General features: G+C 34.9%; 1 protein-coding gene and 1 pseudogene across 1 annotated transcript in view; one reads left to right on the plus strand and one right to left on the minus strand.

Moving 5' to 3' along the window:
• The window catches only part of PDE1A (phosphodiesterase 1A), a 293,552-nt gene that overhangs the window by 270,549 nt on the left and 10,192 nt on the right, over positions 1–12,811 (plus strand). The window lies entirely within an intron of this gene.
• Positions 11,130–12,553, minus strand: LOC111739200 (annotated as a pseudogene).

Genomic DNA, 12,811 nt, shown 5'->3' on the forward strand with positions numbered 1-12,811 from the left:
GGAGGAGAAGGAAGAAAGAAGGAAGGAAAGAAGGAAAGAAGGAACAAAAGAGGAAAGGAAGGAGAGAGGAAGGGAGAAACTCTGCCATGTAGGCCAAGAAATAGGATATTGCTATATTCAAGAAGATCACTCTAAGTTCTTCTCTAATCTTTTCTTTCTTTCTCTCCCTTCCATGATCTAATCACTTCTTTGAATTTTATGATAATTATTCCTTCTTTTTTCTTTTTTTAGCTGTTATTCCTCTTTGTGCAACCTTAAACAATACATGGTTTAGTTTTGCTCTTTTTAAAACTTGGTATAAATAGAATGATTCTGTGTATATTCTTTTATGAGTAGCTTTTCACTCAATGCCAAGTTTTTTTGAGGTTTATCTGTGATGATCCAAACTGTTGTCTATTTCAGCAGGGATTTTTTTGGATCTTGACAGAAAATGAGGCAGAAAAATATATATATGTCTTTTAAATAGTATAATTATAGCATATATCATTTCTTAGGCCACAAATCAGGTGCACAAATAATGTAACTCTATTATTTTTCTGTGACCAAACATAGTTTCTAGCTCAAGTCCCCAAGTTACATGTTTGAGGGAAAAATAGCTTATCATTCATATGTGTTCATTGAATCAGACTAAGCCTGTTCAATTTAGAATTTTTGAAAAATAGGATTTTTGATCTTCTTTTTCTTCTTCAGATGACATCAAAGTCCCTAGGTACCAATGTGGTGTTACAGATTTGGGATAAGCACCTGGCCTTGTTTGACTTCTCACACTAGACCCCTTGTTGCTTCTATTATAGGCCATGAAATTTTTGCTCTCTCCAACCTGTTTGCTCCCTCTCATTCTTTTTTTCTCATAATGGTTCTCCGGGCCAGAGAACATGATGTTCTTATTCATCCTACGACTGAGAACTGTAAGCTCTCTCAGACTCTCTCTACCTTCAAATTCCATAAAGTCATTTCTACTTTATTCTTTGCACACTGAAAACACCTACTTTGCTGCCACCTCTCAGAATTTCAGATAAGAGAAGACGACAAAGTGCTCCTATGTTGCTGGATCCGAGTTTATTTCTGAAACCTTTCCCACTTTCTCACTTGGAAATAACTCAAAATGTGATGGGACTGGCAAAACCAAGGGTCCTGTATCAGAGGCTATAAGTATCTAGCTATCTTGTGTCTTCCAATTCTTTTCTCTCCTCTGTCTTCCTTTGGGTTCCGTGAGATGTAAAAAAAAAAAAAAAAAAAAAAATTGCCACCGGAACAATAAGGAGTTAAACCTTTCTCATCACCACTCTGAATTCTATCCTTATTCTTCTTGCTTCTCTTGGCGAAAACCTCAATCCATGTCCAGTGAATGGGGAAGCTAGATACCTTGTAGAAGAATGGGTGGGAAGGTAGAGCTTGACTAAGTATTTTCCAAGAAACTTCCCTACACGGATGTGGTGTTCGTATCTAATGATTGAGAATCTATGTGTTTGTCTCTGGGTGCTTTGGAAACAACATCTATGGCTACTTGTCCGAATGGGCGTGGGCCTGGTAATAAACAAGTGGGGACAAAACCAGATCAGTTAATCGTCATCAACAAGGCAAACAGCCATTGTAGTTCTTTCAGGACATACAAATAGCATGTGATTGTTAAATTAACTTTATTTGAAACAATATTACTTGATTAACATTTATCAAAGATTTTTACTACTTTGTGGGAAAAAAAAGACATTTTTTAAAAATTTGAATGATTTAAAACTAACTGAGTCATGTGATGCAAATTAATACACAATTTTAGCTTCTTTGAGGTTTTTCAGTGCAGTTAATAGTTTTAAAGAATGTTTCGAAGGGAAACTGACATTCTTGATTATCTGAGTTTTTTTAAAAAAATGAGACATTCGCTGTTTTATGCCAGGTCTCAGGCAATCTTAAGGCATGTTAGGTACCTGAATTCAGTTAAATTTTTTCTAGAAAATACTGACAGGATGGTGAAAGCCAGTTTAAAAAATTGAGCCCTATAGAATAGTGTAAATAGCCAATCTGCATTAATTTCCAATCATTATCTAACTTAAGGAACTTTAAGGGCAAATACAGGAAAGTGTTGTCTCACAGCTCCTAGCACTGACACCCAAATGTGACACACTTGTCCCTTTTGAAAAGTTCCACAATTTGAACCAGATTGATTCTTCCTTTTGGTTTCACAGGGTGGGAAAAAGTTGCCACCGGAACAATAAGGAGTCATCTCATATGAATGCTACTTTATTCTCCTCCTTTGCTTCTTCAGTGAAAACCTGAGAATCTTCAGGAAATGAGGCTGAGTGGCTTTAGCCTCTATTCTTAAACTCTGACCCTGAGAACACTTAGAGAGGCTTCAGTGAATATTTAAAAATCACCTTGAGGACTGATAGATAGGCTGCTCAGGAGGAATAAATATGATTGTTAGCCTAAATATCACACCCAAACCTGTCATATAGCAGTAATTTTACTCCCAAAGACATACTTCTCTGTACTTTTATTTTATAGATCTCCGTTAGCATTCTGGGCACATTATTTTTCTTGTTTGCCAGCAATCTCTATTAGATCTTAACAGTACTCCTCACTCTTTTACATCTATTGCTTAGAGAAAATAAAAATAGATTTTTTGAATTACTTTAGAAGATTATGTTTATAAATAAATATTTGTTCATAAAATATTTGTTATTCCTTTCCGTTCTTTTTTTAATCTCTTAAAACTTTTCATGCAAAACATAATGTATTTTATGTTACAACTCCTAAACTACCAGGACTGTGAATCCTGAGTATCATTTCAAGAAAAAAAAGTACAATTTTTAGATTTCAGAAGAGACAAGAAATCAAACAGAGGGAAGCAAAGTCAGAGATAAAAACGAGAGTTTGCTCTTATTCTCTAATTACGGTTCAAAAATGTAATCAACAGTTTAAATGAAATCATTCTAGTAATTGTAAAATCATATATTTTAAATTATTAGTAAATTAAATTATATATTATATTATAAATTTATTTTTTTATTCTTATTTCAAATTTAATCTCTCCAGCTAACATTCTACATTATATTATCAGTACAACAGAGCAGGAGTATGAACTTGATAGAAAGGAACATTTGAAAGATCAAAATTATAAAATTCTATGAGTTGGTATTCACCAAAGTCACTTAACCCTAGAAGAGCTTAAATGACAGCTCAAACCATGAGTTCATGCTTCTGTTATTTATTCATTTTCTTATTCATTTATTTTAAAGATGCAATTGAATTGTTTTTAGCCCCGACAGCATATTAGCATCATCTGGGGTACTTTATTTTTCATAAGTTCAACATAGTTTAACTCTAGCTCACAGAGGTAGGTCAAAATAGAACACTTTGTGCATTTAAATGAATGCAGCAGGACATGGACAGGGAGAGCAGAAAATTTCATCAGTTTATGGTAAAAACAAGCCTGCACAGATTAGAATTTGAGCCAGTGCCACTCAGGCAAGCTATATGTAGGAAATAGTAGCACATACCTTAGAAATGGTATTTCTCAGATATCTTGGGTCTTAGATGTCTTTGGTCACACGTCTCTATCCTGAAATGTTTACCTTCTACTCCTGCAAAAGTCAAAAAGTCAGTGGACTTTCTTTAGCACTGTTTTTCCCTTCTCATGAAATGCAATTCTTGGATCCCTTGCTCCACTCTGCTAGTTAAAATCCTACCTATCTTCCAAAACTTCATTAAAATGCCTTTTCTAAGAAGACTGTCACTTCCTTATATAAGCATAGATATCTTATTCATATTACAGTAGGAGTACTTATATTCTGCCTTGCATTCTCAAAATGGAGTTAAAATGCATTCAACAGGGACCTACCAAAATCAGTGTTGGAATACGAATGGAAGTAAAAAGGAAATGCAAGATATGTTTCCAGTTCCACTTGCCTTATTAGAGATTCTGACATTCTCCTTTGGAGATGTGAACCATCTCTCTGTCCAGTCACTGCGTTATATGAGGTATTATGATTGGAGTGCGTTGCACATGTTAAAACTATGGAGCCTAACAAAAAGTTGAGAACTTATAATGAGGTCATTCCAAAATTATTTGCGAAGGTCTACTATGTACAAAACAAATATCTATAGATTTTTTTGAGACCAGAACTCATGGAAGTTCAGCTTTAGATCTTCAGTGGCTCCTGCTCAGGATGAGGTAAGAGCTTAGTCAATGTTGAGTAGAGAATTGACTTCACATTAACGAAGTCTGATTTTAATAGTGAGTCATGTAAATGAAATGATATTACCCACTATGTTGTACAATATTTTTCTTTGCTAGCTAAAATGTCTTTAAAAAAAATCTGATAAATGGCAAAAGGGAAAACTAAATGTAAGGGATATTACCCCCAAATTCTCCTCTTGTTCAATGTCTATACTGCTGTTTTCTGACATCCAAAACTTAGTCCCTTGCTCTAGTGTTACATTGCAATATGAGTCATAACTGTAAGAGTTTACAGGAAATTTGTAGCTTCTGAAAACTATCAGGTACTAGTATGACAATGGAAATTTGGGGAGTAGGTGGTAATGGGAAGAGAGTGGTGGATGATATGTTGCAATGTTGAGCAGAGTTGTTGGGGGCAAAGTAAGACTAATGACTTTGGGAAGGAAATAGCTCTCTGAGAATGTTCTCGCCTTCAGGTGCTATTCTTCTCTAGCAAGTGTAACCAGGATTTGACTGGGTCCTTCACACTGCTCATACTTGGAAAGGAAAAGAGATATGAAAGATCTCTTCAAGTGGGATTTAGTATATAAGTCTTCCAGGGGAAACGATGAAAACTTTCAAGAATCTGATGCTCAAATTTTATTTCTTGAAAATACAATGTAGGCCCATTCTTTAGCAAGACAACTGGTAATGAGTAATTTTGGAAGCCTTGAACTAATTTTAATTTGTATCAGGAAACTTTCGCAGAGATAAAAAGAGAAATTAAGAACAAGGACCTACTCGATCATATTAACTCATCACTCTGGGTTCGTTCAGAATGGGATTCATTCAGAAGGGTCTTTTGTTCTCATATCACCTTTCCTTCTTGGGTTAGGCTTCTATAAAATATGCTGAGAAAGACTGCTGATTAAAGAAAACCCAGAGACATTAGTGAGAAATAGGAATCTCATCAAATAAAATTAGTTCAACAAGAATAAGATAATAGTTTGGATATTAATTTGATATAGAGATAACAGCACCCATAATTTATTTTAAATAAGTTCAGTCCCATCATGAGAGTAATCCTATTAAGTAAAGCTTTATGGATTAGCAATAGCACCACTCCCTACAATCCTGGCTGGATGTTGTAAATCAGTAAAGTGCTTTATGACTAATTACTCAAAGTACTTTTATTTTAAAGCATGAACTTATAATTTATAAGTCTTCTTCAAAAAGAACAACTTGCATATATGTCCAAAAGCAATTTATTGCACTACTACTTTCAAAAACTATAAATATAGACTCTCTCCACACATCCCTTCAAGCAGCACCTCATCATAGCCAGCATAGATTAGATAAGAAAATGTACATAGGAGAGAAAGAAAGAACATAGAAGTCATTTTATAAAAACACTAGTTTCACAGCCCAGGATAAAAAAATAGCTAGATATGTGAGATTGATTTCTATTTTGGCTGATTCTTGGGCCTTAATCAGTGTAGTTACCAACTCAGCCTTCTAAAATTTGGTGACTTAAAGCTAAAGAAGATGGAAACAAACAAACAAACAAACAAAACAATTATTTCTTTGGGCACTTAGTAGTCCTGATTTGACTCAATTTAAAATTCAGTCAAACAATACAGAATATCATAAAAGTCACCTAAAGACTACTAGAATTTGAATTATGCATACCACCAATATTTGTTGAATCTTCCTTCTGTAGTAGGTACCAACTCGTTGAAAATTATGATGATGAAGATTGATGAAGACTGTAAGTAGTTTTAGTCTCCATGCGAAAATAAACAAAATCAAAGGAGATATACTTTCCTAATTCTTATCTTCCCTAGATGAAAACTCACACAAAGAAGTGCTCTCTTTACTGAAGAATTTTATCATAAACACTAAAAATTAAGATATTTGTAATGTTGGCAGTCTCTAGGATAGAACCAATTTATTGCTCTTGCTATGTCTGAATATACAAGGAAAACAATGCAATTTGAGATCTCTAAGGTCTCGAATGCTGGCTTCATAAAATGAGTGAATATTTGGCTATGATTTGCAGGATGGAAAGTCAGAAATCATCAAGACAAAAATGATGACAGGATTTTCCACTCATTTACATCTTCTGATTTTTTAGGCATAGATACTTACTGTAGCCATATATTTATGCTGGATTTATAATATTGTGTAAGTTTTAGGTGTGCAATATGTTGATTTGATACACATATACTGCAAAATGATTACCATAGTAGGGTTAGGTACACCTCCATCACCTCATATAATTACCTTTGTATGTGTGCGTGGAGCGGTGAGAACATTCAAGACCTACTTTCTTAGCATCATTCAAGTATATAATACAATATGGTTAACTATAATCACCAAGCTGTACATTAGATCTCCAGAACTTATTCATCTTATAAGTGGAAGTTTATACTGTTTGGCCAGCATCTCCCATTTCCCCCATCCCCTAGGCCCTGGCAACCACCATTCTACTCTGTTTCTATGAAGTCAGCTTTTTTAGATTCTGTGTGTAAGTGAGATCACACAGCATTTGTCTTTGTCTGTCTGACTTATTTCACTTAGCGTAATGCCCTAAAATTCCAGCCATGCTGTCAAAAATATCAGGATTTCCTTCTTTCTCATGACTGAATAATAATCTATTGTATGTATATCTTAGACCTTCTTTATCCATTTATCTATAGATAGATACTTGAGTTGTGTCTATAGTTTGGCTATTGTGAATAATGTTGCAATAAACACAGGAGTACAGATATCTTTTTGATATCCTGTTTTCATTTACTTTGGGTATATACTCAGAAGTGGGATTGCTGGATCATATGGAAGTTATATTTTTAATTTTCAAGAAACTTCTACATTGTTTTCTTTACTGGCTGCACTAATTTACATTCTCACCTGCGGTGCACAAGAGTTCCTTTTTCTCTACACCCTCACCAATATTTGTTATCTTTTGTGTCTTTGATGACTGCCATTCTAATCGGTATGAGGTGATATCTCATTGTTTCAATTTGCATTTCCCTGATGCTTAGTGATATTGAGCATTTTTTCAAGTACCTGTTGACTGTCTCACATTTTTTAGTCAAATTGAGTTTTTTTGGCTATTGAATTGTATGAGTTATTTATATATTTTGGATATTAATCCCTTATCAGATGTATAATTTGCAAATATATTCTGTCATTCTGTAGGTTGCCTTTTCATTTGTTGATTGTTTCTTTTGCTGTACAGAAGCTTTTTGGTTTGATGTAGTTTCATTTATTAATTTTTGCATTTGTTGCTTATGCTTTTGGTGTCATATCTAAAAAATATATTGTTACCAAAACTGATGTCAAGGAGATTTTTCTGTATATTTTTTTCTAGGAGTTTTATGGTTTCAGGTCTCATGTTTAAATCTTTAATGCATTTTAAGTTAATTCTTGTATATGGGGTAAAATAATCCAATTTCACTCTTCTGCCTGTGATTATCCAGTTTTCACAGTACCCTTTATTGTAGAGACTATTTTTCCCCATTGAGTATTCTTAGCTCCCTTGTCAAATATTAGTTGACCATATATGTGAGGACACATTTCTGGGCTCTCTATTCTGTTCTATTGGGATGTCTATGTTTATGCCAGTAAAATGCTATTTTGGTTACTATAGCTTTGTAGTATGACTTGAAACCAAGAAGTGTAATGCTTCCAGCTTTGTTTTTCTTTCTCAGGATTGCTTTGGCTCTTGGGGTCTGTTGTGCTTCCATACTAATTTTAGGATTTTTTTTTTCTATTTCCATGAAAAATTCTATTTAAATTTTGGCAGAGATTGCATTAAATCTCTAGACTGATTTAGGTAGTATAGATATTTTAAAATATTAATTTTCTGGTTTATAAACACAAGATATCTTCCTATTTGCTTGTGTCTGCTTCAGTTTTTTCATCACTGTCTTAAGGTTTTCAGTGTACAGGCCTTTCACCTCTTCGGTTGAATTAATTTCTTAGTATTGTTTTTGATGTTATTGCGAATGGTGCTTAGCACAGTGCTTGGCATATAGGAAGTATTCTCTGAATGTTAAGTATTGTTTTTGCTCTTTAATTTTTTGAAAGTGTTTTAGAAACATTGGTTAAAGAAAGATCCTTCTTTAAATGTTTGGTAGAATTTACGGTAAAATCATCTGGTCCTGGGGTTTTCTCTGTCCAGAGATTTTTGATTACTTATTTAATCTCCTTACTATATATTGGTCTGTTCAGATTTTTCTGTTGTTTCATGATTTAGTCTTGATAGCTTGTATGTTTCTAGGAATGTAGCTGGATTTAAGTTGAATACTTCTGGAATCACAAATCTCTATTATTTCTCCTCCGCAATACTAGCAAGAGAACATTTGGCCTCTTCTTATAGCTCTCTACTTTGAAACCCCCCTGAGTATAGGACCTGTGTCAGCCTTGGTATCTGAGTCTTTCTTAGCCTCTTATTTACTGCATATTTTACTACAGAGAGTAGAGGCAAAAAGAGTCTTGTTTCTTAGAAAATGCTGTACACTATTTTACCTTCCCTGAAAAACTGAATTTTGAATCCTCGTATCTTATCAGAGCAGGAAGATGAAAATGTCATGTTTATACTTTCCAGCTTGATACTTTTAAAATGTATTTCTCCAGACAACAAAGAATGCTTTTGCTCTTTCATATCCAATAGACACTTACCCCTTTGGGTCAGGGAGTTACTGCTGTGTGTCCAAACTCTTTGGGTTAGTAGTGAAGTACATGGCTTTGGGATTGATAGCCCAGCTCTGCTCGTTTGATGATATATGGTCTTGGGCAATAAAAATTGCTGGGGGATTATGTGATAAAATATATGAAACACTTAGCACAGTGCTTGGCACATAGTACATATTCTTTGAATGTTACTGTTGTTTTTGTTGTTGCTATTAATGTTAACCATCATCACCTTGGCTCTTACTCATTAATTTATGTTCTTTTTTATCCAGATTACTTATAATTTAATAAGTCAAGACGTAATAACACATTTATGTTAAAATACACAGAGACTAATTGTAACAAGAATTTAAATTTTAGAGTTGTTTGTGCATTGTATTCTTTTAAAAGTTTTTGTATAGAGACTCAGAGTTTCAAGTTTGACTATATCTTCTTCATATCCACATCTGGGTCCATTTTAAAACACTCAAAACCTTATAAAAAGTTTTTTGATCAGAGATTACAGGTAAGTGGTAAGATATATAATGTGTATGCATCATTGTTTCTTCTTTATGACATGGTTCAAGTTGAGCAATTTGAGAAATAACTTCTGATAGTAGTAGCATTATGTTATAAAATTCCACATTAAAAGTAAAACCTTTAACTAATTTTTTAAACTTTCAAATTGAGTAGAAATGGAAAGAAACCAGCAAAATCAAGAAAAATCAAGAACTGATTTTTAAATAGTTCCCTAGAGCCAGTAAACATGAATGATACTCTATTCTACACATACAGGGGAGTGAGAATTGATGGCTTATATTTAGAACAATACATCACAGGTATTTTTGCAAGATTATTGTCATCAAAAAAGTTTAGTTATGTTTAACATTCTCCATTTAGGCACCAAGTAGATTTATATATTGACATATTTAAATACTTTTACTAAAAGCAGTTGAGTCTTTTTTTCTTAATCTAGCTTTAAATAGAAAACTCAATTAACCAGAGTACTAAAAGCAAAGCCAAAATGTTTCCACTTTACAAATATTTTTTTCCAAGTTTTAACTTTTAAAACTTGTTTAGATGAATACTTAAATTAGTATTCTGTATGTTATTTTCTACTTTTAAAAAATAAAATATGAAATTTCGGCACACTTCTCTGACTCAATTTTCATCTCATCTTTTTCTTAATTGAGAAGCTAAAGAAGTTCCATATTGCCTCTCACATCAAATTGGCTCTAAGACCCAAATCTTAAAATGTACATGACCAGTTCCTGTAACTCTTTACAACAATGTGATCTGAATGGTCATCACTGCCACTGCACTACTCCAGACCATTCTTTATTGCCACCCTCCCAACTTCTCTACCTTCCAAGATAATCAATTCCCTTACATTCTCACCATCTTCCTGCCACTGGAGCCTGCTTTCTTTTAAAAAGATCTGTAATTCAATCACAAATCCCTTCTAGAAATAATAGCACTTTAATAGGCATTAGAACCTTCTTCTAAAAAGAATAACACTGAAGGAGAAATTTTTGCTTCAGTCAGTGGGTTGGAACTCTGAGTCAAGTTTTCTCAACTGGGCTTCTCTTCTCCCTTGGCACGTTTTTTTCTTCTGATCTCCTGCCTTTGCTTAGACTCTAGTCTTCCATTCCATCTCCTCATTCCTCACATTAGGAGCACATTTCTACCTGCATGCCACCAAAACATATGCATTCTGTAGACCCAATTTTAGACTGAACTCTTTCAAGGAGCTGGCATAACTACCTCCTACATTGTTTAAACTCTTTAGCATCAATGAAATTTAAATACTAAAATCTGGCTGTTTGACATGGTATTAGCTCCCCAAGTTGAGTATAATTTCATTGAATGGCAGATAATTATATCATAAAAATCTTTCATTTTCCATAGATCACCTGTAGAACTCACTATACTTTTAGGTGCCTAACGCATGTGCATTGGGCAATGGATTCATTCTGGAGTTTGCTAATGTAAATCACTGCGTTATGTTTTGCTTTAGTGGACCAAGAAATCGTTTTTCTTTTTTCTCATTAAACTTTGTTTTAATGGGTCTCAAAATTTTGTGACAGATTTTTTTTGGTCATGTTGTTTCCATTAAAAAATACTGATTTTAAAAACTAATAACTTAAAAATTGCCACACACACCAAAAAAACTCAAATGGTCCACAAAACATTCTTCTTCCCTTCTGAAGCATTGTAATCATTAACTAGTCTTTTGCTATTAAACTTAAGTGACCATTTGAGACAAACAGTCCTGAGACCATTCTTCCACCACTGATTAAGACTGGGGTGGCAGGTACTGGGGAAAATATTCATTTAGCCTTCTAGCTTTCTGGGTAGACTTGATAACCTTGCCATCCCCAGCTATCTTCTTGTCCACTGCTTTGATGACACTCACAGCAACTGTTATAAATAGCAAAACAGCCCAGAGGAGGATAGTCAGAGAAGCTCTCAACATACATGGGCTTGCCAGGAACTGTATCAATGATGGCAGCATCACCAGATTTCAAAAATTTCAGGCCATCTTTTAGTTTTTTCCCAGTATGAAGATCAATCTTTTCCTTCAGCTCAGCAAATTTGCAAGCAATGTGAGCTGTGTGACAATCCAGCACAGGTACATATCTGGTACTGATTTGGCCTGGATGGCTCAGGATAATCACCTGAGCCATGAAGCCAGCTTCTTCCATTGGTGGGTTATTTTTGCTGTCACCAGCTACATTGCCATGATGAACATCTTTGACAGACACAGTCTTGACATTGAAGCCCACATTGTCCCCAGGAAGATCTTTCTTCAAAGCTTCATGGTACATTTCAACAGACTTTACTTCAGTTATTACATGGACTAGAGCAAAGGGGACCACCATGCCGGGTTTGAGAACACCAGTCTCCACTTAGCCCACAGGGACAGTACCAATACCACCAATTTGTAGACATCCTAGAGTGACAGACACAAAGACTTGTCATTTGAATGAGTTAGTGGCAGGATGCAATCCAGAGCTTAACACAGTGTGGTTCCACTGGCATTGCCATCCTTAGGGGTGACTTTCCATCCCTTGAACCAAGGCATGATAGCACTTAGCTCCAGAATGTTGTCACCATTCTAACCAGAAATTAAAACAAAATACTAGTGTTAGAGTTGTAGCCAATTTTCTTAATGTAGGTACTGATTTCCTTAACAATTTCCTCATATCTCTTTTGGCTGTGGGGTGACTCAGTAGAATCCATCTTGTTAACATCAACGATTAGTTGTTACACATGCAGTGTGTAAGCCAGAAGGGCATGCTCATGGGTCTGCCCATTCTTGGAGATACCTGCTTCAAATTCACCAACACAAGCAGCAGCAATCAGGACAGCTCAGTTAGCCTGAGATGTGCCAGTAATCACATTTTCGATAAAGTCTCTGTGTCCTGGGGCATCAACAAAGGTCTTGCTGGTCTTGAATTTCCACAGCGAGTGATACCATGCTCACGTTCAGCTTTCAGCTTATCTAAGACCCAGGCATATCTGAAGCAGTCCTTCCCCATCTCAGCAGCCTTCTCTTCAAATTTTATGATGGTTCCTCTATCAGTTCCACCATTGTAGGTCAGATGACCAGCTGTGGTAGACGGGCCAGAATCTACATGTCCAGTGACGACAATGTTGATACGAGTCTTTTTCTGTTCCATTTTGGCTTAAATATAGGATTGGTTTACATGACGCCTGTGTTCTAGTGGCAAACCCATTGTGGAAAAGCTCATTTAACTATTTCTTGATGTGTATCTTATATACTACTTAAAACAAATTAGGTATTACTTATTCTTATAGGATTGGAGCTAGCATATTTGGGAAGTGGTGAAGTTTTTCTTGAGCAGTTCCATCTTCTTTTTCTTCTCAGGTCCCTTGATGTTCATTCCTCCCTTAACTCACTGTTGCCTTCATACCCACAGCAAAATTCATCCCCAGGCAAAAAACATACTAACA

The sequence above is a fragment of the Pteropus vampyrus genome, unplaced genomic scaffold (genome assembly GCF_000151845.1).
Source record: "Pteropus vampyrus isolate Shadow unplaced genomic scaffold, Pvam_2.0 Scaffold2, whole genome shotgun sequence".
NCBI classification, from domain to species: Eukaryota; Metazoa; Chordata; class Mammalia; order Chiroptera; family Pteropodidae; genus Pteropus; species Pteropus vampyrus.